The following is a 16,712-nucleotide window of genomic DNA, read 5'->3' on the forward strand; positions in this document are numbered from 1 at the left end:
TGATCTCAAGGTTCATGGGTTCAAACCCTGCATTGGGCTTGCTGCTGTCAGCCTGTCAACACAAAGCCTGCCTCGGATCCTCTGTACCCCTTTCTCTCTACACCTCCCTGGCTCATGCTGTCTCTCAAAAAATAAATGCAACATAGGAAAAGAGATGCGTTACATATGTATGTAATGGAATATTACTCAGCCATCAAAAGGAATGAAATCCTGGGGCGCCTGGGTGGCGCAGTCGGTTAAACGTCCGACTTCGGCCAGGTCACGATCTCACGGTCCGTGAGTTTGAGCCCCGCGTCGGGCTCTGGGCTGATGGCTCGGAGCCTGGAGCCTGTTTCCGATTCTGTGTCTCCCTCTCTCTCTGCCCCTCCCCCGTTCATGCTCTGTCTCTCTGTCCCAAAAATAAAAATAAAAAACGTTGAAAAAAAAAAATTAAAAAAAAAAAAAAAAAAAAAAAAAAAAAGGAATGAAATCCTGCCATTTGCAATGAAGAGTCTGAGCTACAGTGTACTATGCTAAGTGAAATAAGTCAGGCAGAGAAAGACAAATACCATATGATTTCACTCATGTGGAATTTAAGAAATAAAACAGATGAACATGTAAGAAGAGGGGGAGAAAGAGAGGGAAACAAACTATAAGAGACTTTATGATAGAGAACAAAATAAGGGTTGATGGAAGGATGTGGCAGGGAGATGGGCTAAATGGATGATGGGTATTAAGGAGGGAACTTGTTGTGTTGAGCACTGGGTGTTATATGTTAGTGATGAAATTAAATTCTACTCCTGAAAACAATATGACACTATATGTTAAGTAACTAGATTTTAAATAAAAATTTGAAAAGAAAAAAAAATAAGTCTTGAGAATGTAATGTACAGCACAGAGAATGTAGTCAATAATATTGTATTAACTTTGTATGGTAACAGATAGTAGCTAGATGTATTGTAGCGGTTGCAATGTATACAAATGTGGAATCTCTATGTTGTACACATGAAACTAATGAATTATATGTCAATTATACTTAAATAAAAAACGGCCACACATAAACACACACAGAAGAATTTTATTCTCTCTTTGATTTTTTTAAAAAACAAGCCTAAGACAAGCAGTTAGGGAAACAAGGATTTGAAGGATATAATGCCATACGAATGCGTGATTTTGAGTATTATGGATTCCCAAGCCAAACATAGGTAGTTTTTGGATTCAATTACATGATCCTTTTGCTCATTGCTGTAGATCTCTCATTAGAGTAGTTTCTTAGTTACAGCTGCACATTAAAAATACTTGGGGGGGGGTGGGTGCTTGGGTGGCTTAGTCGGTTGAACATCTGACTTTGGCTCGGGTCATGGTCTCAGGTCATGATTTCAGGGCTCGTGAGTTTGAGCCCCATGTTGGGCTCTGTGCTGACAGTTCAGAGCCTGGAGTCTTCTTCAGATTCTGTATCTCCCTCTCTATCTGCCCCTCCCCCACTTGTGCTCTGTCTCTCTCTCTCAAAAATAAACATTAAAAAATATTCGGGACACTTTTACCTATACTGAGACTTGGTATATTTCTTAGATATTCTTATTTAACTGGTATGGTGTGGTGCTGGGGCCTAGGGTTTTTTGTTTGTTTGTTTGTTTGTGTGTTTGTTTGTTTGTTTTTAAGTAGTAAGAAGGAGAGGCACCTGGGTGGCTCAGTCGGTTGAGCAATGGACTCTTGGTTTTGGCTCAGGTCATAATCTCATGGTTTGTGGGTTCGAGCCCTGTGCTGGGCTCTGTATTCTCTCTCTCTTTCCCTGCTCTCTCTCTCTTTCTCAAAATTAAAAAAAAAAAAATTAAAAAGCATTAAGGAAGGGTATCAGTCGTTCCGTGAGTGGGAGGGGGCAAAAGAGAGAGTGAGACACTGAATCAGGGTCCAGGCTCTGAGCTATCAGCACAGAGTCCAACATGGGGCTCAAACTCATGAACTGTGAGATCAGGAGCCGAAGTCTGATGCTTAACCGACTGAATCGCCCAGGCACCCTCTAAGATTATATTTCTAATCTTAAAAGATAATCCTGAGGCATCCTGGATAAGAAATAACTTTAAAATATAAATAGGACTTTAGCAATAAATCAATGTAGATAAGCTAAAATAATGTTTATGGATAATGTATTTTGTAAGCTCTGCTATCCTCCTAACCTAAGTCAACTGTGTAGGAAATCAACAAAATACTATGGCAAAAAAGAGAAAACTAAATTATATTCTATAATGACAATTTAACCCCAAACTACATAAATAATTACAAACAGGCCCACAATGTCTCAGAATTAAAAATGTTTTGGCCTTAACTTAGCAGTGGGGAATAAGCTCTTCTACTATCATTTGCTCTAAGTGCAAAGCAACAAATTCTCAAAGAAAAAGTCTTGAGTCATTTCCTTCAACACACACACTAACATAGCTTACTAAAAATAAGATGAAATAGGCTGTTAACATTTTAGTCTTGAAAATTCTTTTAAAACAAGTCCAGAAATACTTTGTAATAAAAATAATATATTCATATGCACATACTCTGTAGATTCTTTCTGAAAAAGAAAAGTCTAATAAACAGAGGTGAATATCCAAGTCTGTGCTATACATAATAAGGATGATGATCTCAGTAACTGCTAAACCTTTAAAGAAAATTATAATTATTTTCACTTATCTACCTAGTATGGAGGTGCTCCTAATAAAGTATTCTTTCTACATGCATGTGCTGCTAACTACTTCAGGTTTTCCTATTAAGTTCACATCAATCTTCAGTTTATGACTAAAGTTGATTCTTTTCCCAGAACTAGTTCTGCTTAATAGCTAGTAAACAGTCATGGACTTCCTAAATGTCTTCACAAACACAGAGCCACCTCTCAAATCTGCAGCATCAGATGCAAGTTTGCCTCTGGTTTATAGCTATGCAATGAAATTCCAATGTCTTTTGGCAAGACTCATGATTTTTTACTATTTGACCCCAGATGCCTTTTGCTGTTTATCTCTCATCTCTTCATCAACCAAAACTTGGCTCAAATACTGCTTCCTCCTTGAAGGAAATTTCCATCAACCAGACACTAAAAGCTTTCTTTCTTTTCTGACTTCCAACACTAATTATTGCCAAGTTACTTAGGTAATTAATCAGGTACTCACTTATGGTCCTTTATCTCTATCTTTTATTTTTAAGATTTGGCATGTTTGCTTTATTCCCTCAACTAAATTATAATTTCCCAGCAAGCCCTAGCTTGAAAGCATTTAATAAATATGCGATGATTTTATTTATTGGTCTTCCCATTAACTGAGCATGGCATTTTACAGTGATTGAGTGAAGCACCCAGCTTTTCTCTTTAGTATACTTTACAACCATGAATGATTTAAACATTGTAATTTCCCTAAGCTGCAAGAACTTGCCCATCTCTTTTGAGGTTACTGCACCTTACTCTCTTAATGTCTCACGATGTAGGTAATTATAGCAACTGAGAGTAATGGCATAATAATTGCTGTTAATAATAACAACTGAATCAACAAAAATGAACATTATTTTTTTAATATTTGAAGGGATACATACATCCTGATGCTTATAGCAGAGCTATCAACAATAGCCAAATTATTATGGAAAGAGCCCAAATGTCCACTGACTGATGAATGGATAAAGAAGATGTGGTGTGTAATGTATATATATGTATATATATGTATACATATATGTATATGTATATGTATGTATGTGTATATGTATATATGTATATGTGTATATATGTATATATATACATATATATATACATATATACACATATACATATATACATATACATACACACAATGGAATATTACACATCAAAATGAATGAAATCTTGCCATTTGCAATGATGTGGAAGGAGCTAGAAGGTATTATTCTAAGTGACACAAGTCAGTCAGAGAAAGACAAAATATCATATGATTTCACTCATATGTGGAATTTAAGAAACAAAACAGATGAACATAGAGGAAGGGGGGAAAAAGAGAGGGAGGCAAACCATAAGAGACTCCTAAATATAGAGAACAAACTGAGGGTTGATGGATGGGAGGTGGGCATAGGATGGGCTAAATGGGTGATGAGTATTGAGGAGGGCACTTGTTGGGATGATCACTGGGTGCTGTAAGTGATGAATCACAAAATTCTATCCTGAAAGCAGTATAACACTGTGTGTTAACTAGAATTTAAATAAAAACTTAAAAAAAGAACATTTTAAAAGTAAATTAAATTCTATTTAAATACATGTAACACAGAAGTCCTAGGGAACATGGTTTAGTGTTTCTTTAGAAAAACTACATACTTCAATAAGAACCAATAACTCTATAAATAGCACAATACTCTATATATCACAAAAGAATTCAATGTATACAGATTACTCTTTAAAGACCAAAAATACAAACTTATAGATAATAAACAATAAATGTGTCCAAGATTTTTAAAGTTGCTAACACTTCTTCCTTGCTTTGAAATACAGTAATGAGAGCTAACATTTATTGATTTCTAAATCCTAACCATCATTAATTAATTTAATCTTTACAACAATCCTAAGAAGTACTATTATCATCTATATTGTACGGATAGGGAAATTGAGGAACAGAGAAATTAACTTGTTGAAGCTTTCACAGTTAATAACTGTCAGAGCTAGATTTCAAACTCATGCAGTCTACAATTATCTACAGTATTTCTTAAAGGCATTATCCACTAAACTAAAATCTCCAGTAGTTCCGGAAGCCTTACTTAATGTATCTGTATATAAATTTCTGCCTTATACCCTCCACCCTTTTCCAAGGTTTTTGAGATTTCCCACTCAAAGGAGAATGCCACGGGGGTCCACTTCAACTCTTCTTCTCACAAAAAGATGATTTCAAAGTCTTCATTTAGTGTTACATACATTCTATTTCTGTACATAATAAAGCATAATAAATACTAAAGGTTTATGTTAAAAACCCTGTCTTGATTTGAATGTGATGTTCTATGAGTCTAAAGACATTAAGATCCATTAAGTATGGTTCAATAATGGGATATCATATTCATGGATTTAACTCCTTAGAAATTTTTTAATGAAAAACTATACCTTCTTAAAATATTACTGCACTCCCAAATTTGAAATATGGCAGTTTTTACAGGAAGAAAACATGCTTTCCACTTCCCTGAGCTATGGAACTATATCAAAACCTAAACTTTTATAGGTGGTTACTCTCATAGTATTAGCAGTATACAGTACTGTAGACCTCAAGATCCCATTTATTCTAACAGGTGACTTAAAAATCATTCTAATTTAGGGGTACCTGGTGGCTAAATCAGTTAAGCATCCAACTCTTGATTTCAGCTCAGGTCATGATCTCATGGTTCATGAGTTCGAGCCCGACATCGAGCTCTGCACAGGCAGTGCAAAACCTTCTTGGGATTCTCTCCTTCTCTCTCTCTGCCTGTCCCTCATGTTCTCTCTCTCTCTCCTTCTTTCTAAAAATAAATAAATAAACTTAAAAAAAATTCTAGTTCACAAATCTCATATGTGGCTGAATGGAAACAGATCATAGCAAAAAATTATGGAATAAAATAAAACTTCACAATGTCTTTTATTTCAATAAAGAACAAACATTAAAGTAATTAAAAATATTTTTAAGCCATGTCTGCTTTTTTTAGTTTCCATATTTCTTCAGTATAACAAGAGTTCTAATCATGCAATCAATGGAAGATTTGTTTTCTCAACTGTTTGTCATAGAGCATAATCTTAGCCTGAGCATATTTAAGCATTGCTTAGTACCAGTTAAGTCCATTATTAGGTTTATTCCCGATCACGTATTTAGTGGACCTTGCATAACTTTGATTTATGGTTTTAACACAACCATTCTATTTTTAAGTCAACAACATAAAAGACTCTTATTGGATACACCCCAGTCAGTGTCAAAACAAATAACCATAGGTAATTTGAAATCCTGTCCATTAAATTAGGCCTTGCCTTTAGCCCTTTTGCAACTTGCCCAGATGACCTGGCTTCAGTTAAGAAACTATATTTAGAGTCCAACATAACTGAAGTTCTTTCTATAAAAGTTGATAATAACCAGGCTATCCAAGGTATAAGAGTAAGTAGCATTTCTTTTTCATTAGAGAAAGAAAAGAAACAATCTTTTTTTCTTCTTTTTTTTTTTTTTTTTTTTTTTTGCCCCACCAGCATTCTCTAAAATTGTCCATCTGACCTAGACAAGGTATCTCTCCCACTGGAATAAATTATCAATTTGGTTCTGACAGACCACCTTAATAACATCCATTATTTGGGAAATACCAGTTAGTGATTTTTTGAGTACACTAACATGCCAAACACTTTAAGAGCTGACCTTTTTGGATAGAAAGAATTAAGTACAACATTTTGGCAAATATAGTACCAAGAACATGCATATAAATATTCTGGCAATAACAAATTCATTATGCTGGTTATCCTATTGGGTTGGTTGATAGACAATTAATGAACTAATAGGGCTGGGACCTAGAAAATGGGTTAGCAGCCCATTTATTACTCTAACTCTATGTAGTTTCTCCCAACCTCAAAAATAAGGTACTTGAAAACCACTATGGATCTCTCAACTTAAGGTTGAGAAAATAAGTATGTTCTAGAGAAAAACAAATGGGGTTTGGTGATTAAAATAATGTAAATATGAAGGTCTATGTTAATAGGTTTATATTCAATAAAACAAAAACATTTTAAAAAATCATTCCACTTATTCTTTCATGCACCAGAACTTTTCAAGGATTTCCTCTATGGCAGTGTTACAGAAATAAATTACAAAGCTATTCCATATACATTTATTATATTTTATAAAGCTATTTTACTTTTGGAAATAATAAATACACTAATGACCTTGCTCTCTGCCTTGCTCTGAATGCTGGTAATGTTAAAAGTTTATGACTAGGCTGATACTGATGTAATATATCTTCTCAGGTTCTGCCTTTTGCCTCTCTGACTCCTGACTCAGTAGTCTCTATGAGACATTTCTAGCAATATATCCCTGTTATTTTTTTCACAGCGTCTTTAGAAATCACTACCACTGACATCACTTCCATTTTCTTTTTAAAAACCTCATGTTCCTCTTTTTCTCATTATCATCATTAACAGCAGTTGCCCACCTTTCCAGAATGCTGGAAATAAAATATTTTTAATGCTAAAAAGTTCTACAGAGGAAACAAAAAAGAAGAGAGAAAAAAGCAACAGTGATAACTCCTGTTGATTTCTTTGTTCAGGATTATGCTAAAAGTGTACAGGCATACACCTCTGAGATATTGTGGGTTTGGTTCCAGATCACCACAATAAAACAAATATTACAATAAAATGTCAAATGAACTTTTTGCTTCCCCACTGCATGTAAATGTTATGCTTACACTATACTGTAGTCTATTCAGCGTGCAATAGCATGATGTCTAAACAATGTATATACCTTAATTAAAAAAATACTTTATTGCTAAAAAATGCTATCGTCTGAGCTTTCAGAGAGTCATAATCACTAATCACCATAACAAATTAATAATAATGAAAAACTTTGAAATACTGTAAGAATAACCAAAATGTGATACAAAGACACAAAGTGACTACTGTTAGAAAAATGGCGCCAAAAGACTTGCCCAAAGGAGGGTGGCCACCAACCTTCAAAGTGTAAAAAAATGTAGTATCTGCGAAGCACAATAAAACGAGGTAAGGTGGTAGATGGAATTACGGACAAGAGATGGGGATATCAAAGGGGGAATTTTAACATCAGAGGGTATGCTTAAATTCCTTCTGAAACATGGTAACCTTGATTCCAACTTCATGATTCTATGAATCTATGATTAAAAATCACAAGAAATTTTATGAGCAAACAAGAGAATGCTTTGGGAAAAAAAAAAAAAAAAAAAAAAAGCATTCCTAAGTCAAATACCAAAGTTGCACTGCCCCCTTTTGGAGACAGACAACAGAAATTCATAAATATTAACAGGATATTGTTAATATTTTTAAATTCTAAAGCAGTATTATAGACACAGGCATTACTTGTATCAGTCAGAAATTTGTTCCCCTAACATATTTAACTAAATATGTTATTTGTTGTTAAAACAAACAATATAAATTGATGGCGGGCCAACATGAAGAATAAAACAAAACCTTGGAAGTGCCACCACGATCAAAAAGAATGTAATCTTGCCATTTGCAACAATGTGGATGGAACTAGAGTCTATTATGCTAAATGAAATAAGTCAGTCAGAGAAAGACAAATATCATATGATTTCACTCATATGTGGAATTTAATATACAAAACAGATGAACACATGGGAAGCAAAAATAAGATAAAAACAGAGAGGGAGAAAAACCATCAGAGACTCTTAAATAGAGAGAACAAACTGAGGGTTGCTGGTGGGGTGTTGGGTGGGGGAATGGGCTAAATGGACTATAGGCATTAAGGAGGGCCCTTGTTAGGATGAGCACTGGGTGTTATATGTAAGTGATGAATCACTAAATTCTATTCCTGGAATCATTATTATATTATATGTTAACTAACTTGGATTTAAACTAAAATAAATTAATTAAAAAATAAATAAAATTCATAGCACCAAATAAAAAACTGCAAAAGAACTAGAATTGAGCCCCCACAAAAATGATGTTTCTCTTGATGATGAAACAGAAAATGGGTCTGTAACTCTGTGTGTGTGAGAAAGAGAGACAGAAAGAGAGAGGCTATTACTTTCATTCACAAAAATTAAGAGTTCTTAAAGAAGTTTCACTTTCAAGTTTTTAATGGTGCTATGATATAACATTTGGAGGCATTTGATACATAAAACACTATAATCCTAAAGAAAAACACTATCATAAAGATAGATTTCATGAAGCTGTCATACATCTACTTCAATACCTAAAAAGAAATCCAGATCTAAATATAAACCATAATGCTTTATTTACATGGTGGTAACAAAGATAATAACAAGCCTCAAGTGATTCCACTGTACTGAATGAGATAAACTACTAGAGTGTTGTAGGAGATTAGAAAATACTGAATCAGAACTCAGAAACTCTTTTTAGAAGATGTTCTCTGGGGTGCTTGGGTAGCTCAGTCAGTTAAGCATCTGTGCCCAGCTCTGTGCTGACAGTGTGGATCCTGCTTGGGACTCTCTTTCTCTGCCCCACCCCCACTCACACTTTTTCTCTCTCTCAAAATAAACAAATAAACTAAAAATAAATGTTTCTTTCAAAAAAAGATGAGCACTGGGTGTATACAACACTGGGTGTTGTATGTAGCCAACTTGACAATAAATTATATTTAAAGAAGGATGAACTCTGTATAAAAACAAAAGAAAATCAGGTAAGTTAAAAACTAATAAAATATGATAGACTTATTAATTAGTACTTGTTAATTAAGACTAATTTAAAAGAAAACTAAAGGAAAGATATATTTAAATTAACATGTAAATAATTTTAATATAGTTTTAAAGTATGTGCATACAGACTAAAAACTGTCTTCATAAGATTTTTAAAATAAGCAGCTTCAAAATGCAGCTATAGATTATTAAAATCAGCATATGGGGTGCCTGCATGGCTCAGTCAGTTAAGTGACTGACTTCAGCTCAGGTCACGATCTCACGGTTTGTGAGTTCAAGCCCTGTGTCAGGCTCTGTGCTGACAGCTCACAGCCTGGAGCCTGCTTAAGATTTTGTGTTTCCCCCTCTCTCTGCCCATCCCCTGTTCGTGCTGTCTCTCTCTCTCTCTCTCTCTCTCTCTCTCTCTCTCTCTCTCTCAAAGATAAATAACATTAAAAATATTTTTTTAAAAAATCAGCATATAAACTGCTTACAGAAAACATCAAATTTATGCTGTAAGACATTTTAAATGTTCTATTATATGGAAATACCCTCTTTCTAGTATTTATGGCATAATTTTTTTATGTAATGCATACTTCAGCTAAAGTGATTTTTCAAGTTATTAATGAAACAAAATAAAACAACCCTCCAAAATGAAGGGTCTTCATTAATGGAAACAAATCCTTCAGTATTATCCTAAGGGAAGAGACTTTACCCAGGATAATGAACAAAAGAGCCATAAGTAGTTGCATCTTGGGAAAATCAAATTCTACCATGATTTCCAATAAAAACAAAAAGATATCAGGGAGAGATGTTAGAACCCTGTGCAAGGAGATGAAATCCTCACATGTCAACGCATTAAAATAAAAAAATGACAAGCAGGGAAAATGCACATAAATGCACAGAATAGGAGTATCATCCTTAGTGATGTCTGAAAAGGAGGTTAGTGTGACTAGAGTATCAAAGTCACCAGTGAGTGTTTGGGGGAAACATCAGGCTCTGACTTTCTGCAGATTTTTAGTGCAGGCACTCATAACAGCAAAAGAAACCATATTACATGAGGAATTTTATGAGCCTGTAGTATGCCTGATTTTATGATATCTGGAAATAGCTTTACCAAAAAAGCATAATATTTCAAATCCTACCAAGATCAGTTCGGTACTATGCCAACCTGCCAATAATGAAGAGGTTTATTAGAGAAAATAACACAACGACACAAGAATAAAATCCCTATAAACAGAAAAAGATGTCTAGATTACACAAATTGCCTCCAGAAGTAAATAATGATGGGGTCATTTTTGACTCAGTGAAAGATAATTGAGAAATCAAAAAATGAAATCTAAATATGAGCAAGTGCAACCAAAAAGAGTTTGAGTCACTCTTGTTTACATGTTTAAAGGATTGCCTTGTCAAGTTTCTTTTTTGAGATACACAAGAAATAAATGGAATATCATTTTAGATCTTTGAAAGGCAACAGAAAAAATAACTATACATATAAAATGTGAAGAATTTTCAGAGATTTGCTCCATCTTCTCCGTGTTTATAATGAACCTAAATGACTATGCAGAAAAAGAACTACTTAAATGTTTGAACCAAAACATTATAGGTCCTTTTGCTCTGTAAGAGTGATTTAAGTCTTAATAGCATCTCTCTCTTTAAGCTTAAAATGCTACTTAAAATTAATCAAATATTAAATGTTCCTTATATTGCTGGCCTTTATAATGTTGTGACTTTTTCTGATGATTCCTTAGCACTGAAAATATAGTTGTAGATACTATTGTAGATACAGATACAATGAAATGTCCCCTAGATAAATATACATAACATAGAATTTTAACTTGTTATAGTGAATTGCAAATTAGTGTGTGCAAGTAAAACAGTATGGTAGGTTCATGTTCAGTAAAAGTTAAATATATAACATTTAAAAATACCTATTGATGGGTTCATTGCAACAGAGAGCAATTGAAGCAAAAATAAAATGAAATATTCAGTTGATTCATATAGAAAGTAATAAAAAAATTATCTCAATATGTTGGGATGCCTCTCTTTTTGATTGAACCAGGTGAAATTTTTTTATTGTTCAAAAAAGACTGAGGATTGGAAATTTCTCATGGTTTAAACTAAAAGCACTAGAGTTAACATATTTAGTTCATTTAGTTCTATGAAACATTGCAATACAAACCAAGAAACAATGTATTCATTGACTAAAACCTACAGTTCAAATAATTTTATTACCACACAAAAAAGGTGAAAGAGGAATAAACACTGTAAGTGATTTTTGTTGCTCCCAGATTCTTAAGAGATTATGTGTTTATTTGAGCATATACTGTGTAGATTATTAGGTAAAAAAAAATCATCACTGTTTTATTCTTCTTGGATGTTGATAAAAAAGATATAATAAGAGGAAGGTTATAAATGAGAGCAAATTCACATTTGGAAGAGAAGGAAACCAACAAAGTCCTTTATGATATTTACAATAGCTTAATAAATTTTTTGGCCAAGTACTGTAAGGTAAAAACTTCCTCCACCATATTATTGCAAGTTCATAATTTTAAAAAATGGCTGACTGTAAATAAAGGCAATCTATTTAACTGTCTATTGATCAATCAGTGAAAAACGACCATATATTTATATAACAGTTTAGCAGAAATTTCAAGGAAAAAATTCTCATTTTTGCCTGATCCTAAAAATGTGTCTTATAAAAACCAACAAAAACCCAAAAATTAACATAGTATTTAAATTTTTATATACATAATTATAACATTAGATGTATCAAAATTAATTTTGATACATCTAATGTTTGGTCAGAACGAACAGTGTTGCTGTACCAGTTGTTAACACACTAAATAGTAAAAGGCTTCCATACTTGTTAGAAAATGGCCACTACTCTCTATTCCTCTCCCCATGTACTCTTCTATAGGGACATCACTTCCACCAAGCAGACTTATCCATATTCTAACCCCTTAGGAGATAAGACCTGGCAGAGCTGGGGGCCTATAAGACCCTTAGATCCACCCAAATTAGTGCCTACGCCATACCAGTTGTTATGTTTCAAATCTCTCCTCTGTTAACGAAACAGGGATAGTTGCAGAAGCTTTGTATTTGGAGTCAGACAGACTACTACCTGGGTAAGTCACTGGTCTTTTCTGAAATTTTAACTTCCTCTTCTGAAATAGTTATTACTAACTACTTAGTAGAGCTTATTGTGGATTGTGTGAAATAACATAAAGTGCCTATTAGCAATGGTAGGCAGACCACTTACTCTCCTCTCACCTTACTAGAAACATGGTGTAGTTGACACCTGAACAAAGGGGATTAGGGATGCCAAACCTACATGCAGTCAAAAATCCACATATAATGCTTGACTTCCCAATACCCTACTGTTGACCAGAAGTCTTACTAATACCATAAACTAATACCTTACAAATAGCCAATTAACATATTTTTAAATATATGATATACTGTATCCTATAATAAAGTAAGCTAGAGAAAAGAAAATGTTATTAAGATAATCATCAAGAAGAGAAAATGCATTTACAGTACTGTGTTTATCAGAAAAATACCGTGTGTGTAAGTGGACCCACACAGTTCAAACCTGGGTTATGCCAAGGTCAACTGTAAATACTACATGGAAAAACAAGCAAAACTGCAGTCCTTTCCTCACAAATGGGTCATGTTTCAAACATTCATTTTTGAAATCGGTAGTCTGGTAATTAAGAATGCACTTTCCTCATAATGATCATTACATAAAAGTAGTAACGTATCTCAACAATTTTATAAATTCTAATTTCATCTACAATATGCTGTTTTCATACATGGACAAAAACTTATTGAGTATTCATATATGCTAGGTGCTATTTTAAGAATTTTACATTTAAGTGGTTTAATCCTCAGAGCAACCTTATGAAATTGTATGCTCTTATTACACCCACATAACAAATAAGGAAACCAAGACAGAGAGGTAAAGTATCATGCTCTAGGTTATAGTAGCTAGTAAGTGGCAGAGCCAGCATTCAACCTACGCAACCAGGCCCAAGGGCGTTTGTTACTGTATTGTCTTTGGAGTTGTCTGATTCATAAAACATATAAACACTTATAAAAACCAAACCATTGAGAGAAAAATCACATGGTAGTTCCTCAACTTGTGATAGAAATCAAACAGCAAAAGATGAAAAAATATACCAAATTTATCTTGCATCCTGGTGGCTTGAAGAAAAGCAGCCTTAGATTAGATTTGTGGAGATACAGACTGTCTACCCTCAAAGGTTTAAATACTACTATCATGGGTTCTTCATCACAGCTAATGCTCCTGAATTACCTTTCCTTTCCTTATTTATGTATCTATCATCAGTTTCTACAAAACATTACTTAAGGAATGGGAAATGCAGCAGGAAGTCTGGAGTCCCTTACATGAGCTTGGTTTCTCCTTTTTCTTTCAGAGGAAGTGTCTTTTTAAAGACAGTTTGCAAACAGGCCCAAGGCCAACTTGTATTGACCTGGGCTCCCAAGTCTGAATTATCAACAGTGACCAGGCTCTTGTCTGGCACCTTTCCCACAGATCAAGAGAATGGGTGTATTTGTTCCATGGAGATTAAGTTCAACTACTGCCTGACTCCCCATCTTCTTCAGACTACACCTAGTACTTCCGTTTATCCTTGAGACTTCTGTGAGTTCTTCCTGTGACCGTTTCTTACTTTTAAAGATTGCTCTTTAAATTCAGTTGTTGGTGTGCAAAAATGGTTTCCATCTAATGTTCTTAGTACTTTCAGATTATTTGTAATATTTTCATTAGAGCTTTTTGTTACATTTTACTTTTAGTATCAAGGTGACTGTCAAGTATTTTATTTATTTGGTATATCAAATGCTCCAAAAACTACTATTCAATATCCTAGAATCTTATTACTTTGCTATTTTAAATTCTTTAGCATTTTAGGCATCCCTAAATATTTATATTTAAGCATTTTAAGGGTATTAAGATTTGTTTTAGTTTCAACTGTAGATCTCACAGAATTTTTTGTTAGAATTATATTCAATTTTTTTGGTTAAAAAGCATTTTTTCCTTACTTCCATTTTTAAACTTTACTATATATATTGACTTCAGTATTTTAAAATTATGTGTAGAGTCTCAATGTAAGGGTGACTGTGTGAGATCCTTTAACTCACAAAACTTTGTTAAGTTTTACTCGTATTTGATGGCTAGTAAATAACTTTATCCACTTGGAGTCACAAAAAAATTAAAAGGAATCTATCATACTATATATTTTCAGTCTCAAATTCAAATAGATCATCTTTATAACTGCCCATTTACTCTGAACAACATATCATTAACAGTATAAAATAAATAATACCAGCCTAAATGGGAAGGATTCTTATCTTTGGGTTTATTAGGTAGTTGTCTTAGTGGGGTTTCTAAGGAAGCAGTCTCTGAGAATAAAACTGAGTATACATTTTTTTTTTTCATTTGGGAGGTTCAGAAGAAATGGCAGGGAAATGGGGAAGGTGATAAGAGAAGGGCAAGCAGCTAATATAGGGTACACTATTAGGCTAGCTATCACAGAAGCCAACTGAAACTTCATCTTCTGGGGGAAACTGGCAAATGGTATAAGATACAGGTCTCAGGATTATCTAAGCCAGGGCCAAGGAAGCTGAAACCTGTTAGTCATTGTTTACAGTCTAATCCCAGTGGTTTCTAGCAGGTCAGAGGCAGTCCTATGGCTTAGATGGAGGTGCTGGCCTTTGGAAGGCTGATGTGCACAAAATGGTAAGGGGCTACAAGGGTGTATGAAAACAGTACCACATTAACTATTACAACAACAAATCTATTAGACACCCCCCCCAAACACCACAGTGATCATTCTGACAAAGTAAATTTAGCTCTGAATGTTGGTAAAATTTTGGTAAACCAGTTTTACCTGTAAGTATAAGGTATGCTAATAATATTTAAGTATTACTACTGAGAGTGTATAACTTCTTATAAAATGCTAACAAAGCAAGAGCATGGGACTATACACTAGGAAACATATATAAGCTCAAGGAATAATATCAGCCTGTGATTTAACTTTTTCAGGAAATAATCTCTTCCTTCCCAGCTGCTTAAAGCTCGGCTGCCATCATGAACGACACAGTAACTATATGGACCAGGAAGTTCATGACCAAACAACTACTTCAGCAGAAACAAGTGGTCAGTGATGTTCTTCACCCTAGAAAGGCAGCCATACCTAAGACAACATTTTGGGAAAAGCTAGCCAAAATTTAAGACCACACCAGAGGTCATCTTTGTATTTGGATTCAGAACCCATTTTGGTGGTGGCAAGACAACTGGCTTTGGCATGATTTATGATTTCTTAGATTATGCAAAGAAAAATGAACCCAAACATAGACTTGCAAGACATGGCCTGTGTGAGAAGACAAAGATGTCAAGAAAACAGCAAAAGGAACGCAAGAACAGAATGAAAATGAAAAAGGTCAAGGGGATTGAAAGCCAATACTGGTGCCAGCAACAAGTGAGCTGGAAATTGGACAACATGAGTAAAGAGTGTACGGTGACTTTAACTGTGGTGATTGTGCAGTTTTTTTTCATGAGAGAATAAATAAACTACATTTTTTTTTTAAAAGAAATCCTCCTTATAGATCCCCATAATGTTCCAAACCAGAGCAAGGACAAACACCCATCAGAACAAAAGATATGAATCATCATCTAAGTAAAATGTGTATATTCCTATTGCAACTTGAAGGCACATGTTACAAAAAAAAAATGAACTATGGATTAAACTCAACCCAAGTACAATTTTTTTGTACTCAATTTTGAATTCTTTCTCATCTTTAAAGCCTTTCTTGGTTCCTCTCAGTATTTGTCTGACTTGAATCTTACAATCTGTTCTTAGAGTGTACATGCATGGCATTTATGTTTCTCAAGGTCAGGTGATAGGTGCCAACTAGAAGGGTTCAGGTCTAGGTCCCAGCTTCACCATAATTCCAGAGCTCCTTTGGTCAATGGGATGCCAAGCTGATGGATTCTTATTTCTGGATCTTGACTCTGCAAGCTGGATTAGTGCTTGCAGCCACTAGATAGCTACAACAGACTAGATGGCTAAGTGTTGAGTCCTGTGGGCCAGATAAGGGCATCTTTGGTCACATACTTCCCACTAAGGTGGGTTTATTCAAGAGTAATGATCTTTTAAAAGCTAAACATAGTGAAAAAGCTAAGTGTATGTAAACTATATATCTGTCCCCAAGACTAATATTTATAGCTGTAAAATGGATTTGTAGTTGCGATTATTTTTTTGCAGAGAATAGAGGAAAAAAAGGTGGAAAACAAGTGTGTGTGTGTGCGTGCGTGTGTGTGTGTGTGTGTGAAAGTGAAAAAATGACATTTCCCCCCTAAACTGTGCAGGCTATAAACC

At 34.3% G+C, this 16,712-nt stretch overlaps 1 pseudogene; it reads left to right on the plus strand.

Annotated features, from left to right (window-relative positions):
- Nucleotides 1-15,421: 15,421 nt before the first annotated feature.
- Nucleotides 15,422-15,831, plus strand: LOC125911891 (40S ribosomal protein S24-like; annotated as a pseudogene).
- Nucleotides 15,832-16,712: the final 881 nt, after the last annotated feature.

Source organism: Panthera uncia (assembly GCF_023721935.1).
Source record: "Panthera uncia isolate 11264 chromosome C1 unlocalized genomic scaffold, Puncia_PCG_1.0 HiC_scaffold_3, whole genome shotgun sequence".
NCBI lineage: Eukaryota > Metazoa > Chordata > Mammalia > Carnivora > Felidae > Panthera > Panthera uncia.